Genomic DNA, 3,176 nt, shown 5'->3' on the forward strand with positions numbered 1-3,176 from the left:
GGAAAAGGACCAAGCAAAACAGCAGGGATCCTTCTTGAAATATCTTCTCTTTAATTCAAATAAAGATAGAAGCAGTTCACAGCATCCAGATGAAGGAATTTTACTTGGAGAGGAGGGTAGCTCACATCCGCATGGAAGCAGTTTGGAACATCAAGATGAAGGTATATTACTTCGAGATGAGGGTAGCTCACATCCACAAAAAAGTTAGTTTGGAAACTCAAGATGATGGAAACTTACTTCTAGATGAAGGCAGCTCACAGCATCAGACTGATATGGAAGTGGAGAAAATTTATTCACCTTCAGAGACATATGCAGAAATTGAAGTAAATGAAGTAGAAGGAAGAAAGGATGAGGAAGTTACAAACAAGTTACAGTATGGAGACCCAGCTTCATGGCCCAGATGTGATGACAGTGTGCAGCAAATTCTAGTGGAACATGGACCTGAACAAGTTCATGAATTTCCCTTCCCTAAGGATGGAAATAAAAGAAAATTCTCTGCTCAGCATTACAAGCAGAAACTCATTAATGGGAAAGAAATTCATCGAAACTGGTTACAATATTCAGTGTCGAAGGACTGTGTTTTGCTTTTGTTGCAAGTTGTTTAGAAATCAAGCAATTGGTACATCACTTACTGAAAATGGTTCGAAGGACTGGAAAAACATACCTTCAATTCTCTCTTCACATGAAAGAAGTACAGAGCATTTGGAATGTTTTCAAAATTGGAAAGAACTTGAATTATGATTGAAAAATGGAAAAACTATTGATGAAGAAAATTTATGTGTGATCAAGGAAAAAGAAGAATATTGGCAACAAATTTTAGAGTGTCTGATTGCTTTACTGAGAGTTCTTGGTGGGCAAAATTTAGCATTCTGCGGCTGCGGTAGAAATGAAAAATTATACACTCCAGGTAATGGAAACTTTAAAATTTGTTGAATACCTAGATTTGTTTGATCCAGTCATGAAAGAGCATCTACATAAAATAACTGATCATGAAACACAGGTTCATGACTTAGGAAAAAATATGCAGAATGAACTGATTCAAATCCTAGCAAATGTCATTAAAAAGAAAATTGTAGAAGCTGCCCATTCTGCAAAATACTTTTCAATAATATTGGACTGTACAGCAGATGTGAGTCATGTTGAACAAATGACGATGATAATTTGTTTTGTGGATATGGAAAAGTCTGCAGATGAAGATAATGTTGAAGTGCTCATAAAGGAACATTTTTTGGGTTTTGTACCACTGAAGGAGATGACTGGAGCATTTATGACTGAAACTATTCTACAAGAGCTTGAAACAATGTCATCATCTGTTGAAAACTTACGTGGCCAAGGCTATGATGATGGTAGTAATATCAAGGGTAAAGACAATGGTGTGCAAAGGAGAATGATGGAAATCAATCCTAGGGCCTTTTTCGTTCCTTGCAGTGTACATTCTCTGATTTGGTTGTCAATGATGCTGCTAGATGCTGTTTGGAGGCAAGTAGTTTCTTTGATCCGGTGCAACGTGTTTATGTGTTTTTCTCAGGCGCAACATGCAGTTGGGAGACTCTGACTGCCCATATGAATTCTCTAACTGTGAAACCACTTAGTCAGACAAGATGGGAGAGTTGCATTGATGCTTTGAAGCCTCTTCACTATGAACTTGGAAACATTTATGATGCCTTAATTGAAATTTCTGATCATACTACCTTTACTGGATCATCTTGCAATACGGCACGTTCAGATGCAGAAGCTCTTGCAAATGGCCTTTCCAAGTTCAAATTTGTGACTTCACTCCTTTTGTGGTATAATATCCTTTTCGAGATTAACCTTACTAGTAAGCAGCTTCAGGATAAGAACTTGAACATACATTCTGCTATTCAAAAACTGCAGCAAACTAAAAACATTCTGGAGGAATTCAGAAGTGATGAAGGGTTCGAAAGAACATTGGTAGATTGTCTCGAGCTTGCTGAAGAAATAGACTTTCCGACAGAATCTGAACCAGAGCCAGTTCGCATTTGGCAAAAGAAACAGCAGTTTTCATATGAAGGATGAAACACGCCCATTCAGAACCTCAAACAAAGGTTCAAAGTGAATTTCTACTTCGCAGTCCTTGATACCGCTCTTCACTTGGTTGACGAAAGATTTCATCAGATGCAGCAGCTAGAGTCAGTATTTGTCTTTCTATATGATATCCACAGCTTGCAAAAGAAAACAGCAAAACAGATAAGAGAATTTTGTATAAAACTGGAGTTGGCATTGACTCATGAACATTCAAAAGACATAGATGCTACAGATTTGTGTAGTGAGCTTCAGGCTTTTTCAAGACAACGTAAGAAACATTCCACTCCTGAAGAAGTACTGAAGTTTGTTTGTGAAAATAAACTCACAGACAGTTTTCCAAACATTTTTATAGCTCTACGCATTCTTTTAACTTTGCCAGTTTCCATAGCTAGTGGGGAACGTAGCTTCCCAAAGTTAAAATTAATAAAAACATATCTGCATTCAACAATTGTGCAAGAGACTTGTTGGACTTGCCACAAAATGAGTAGAGCTTGAAATAGCTGGAAAACTGGATCTAAAAGAAGTAGTGACTGAATTTTCAAAACTTAAAGCAAGAAAAGTCATGTTTTAAGAGCACAGAGTGTTTTTTATTCAAAGTGTTTTATAAATACAGGTTAACGTTCATTGAAGGGTTTTCTTATTTCTTTCTGTATTGGATGTGGTGGTAATGGCAGTTAAAGCAGGATAGCGTAATGGATGATTTTGAATTTGAATAATAAAAATTATAATTAACATTTTTAATGCATTTTTATTTGAAATCAGACTGAAATATCATCTAGCTGTTGTGTACAAATCTATTCTGAAAATCTTATGTCTCTATTTTATCTGATCTCAGAAACATTGGTTGGACAGATGGACAAATCGAATAATTAAGCCTCTGTTTTTTTTTTTTAAAAAAAGCTTTAAAAACATTAAAAGGAAAAATGGGGCAAAATGTTCCCCAGTTTACCAAAAACCTCAGCCTAGATCTGCCCTTGGGCTTTGGGGGGGCGGGGGGTGCCAATTGCATGGTTCGCCTAAGGCACCAGTTGCTGGCAGCTAGTCTAGGGCTGCCCCTGCCCAAAATTATATTGTCTTGCACTGTATAGAGAACTATTCGTTCTCTCCCGCAATGTGAAGGGAGATATGCA

This window comes from Mauremys reevesii, linkage group 3, assembly GCF_016161935.1.
Source record: "Mauremys reevesii isolate NIE-2019 linkage group 3, ASM1616193v1, whole genome shotgun sequence".
In the NCBI taxonomy this organism is placed as follows: Eukaryota; Metazoa; Chordata; order Testudines; family Geoemydidae; genus Mauremys; species Mauremys reevesii.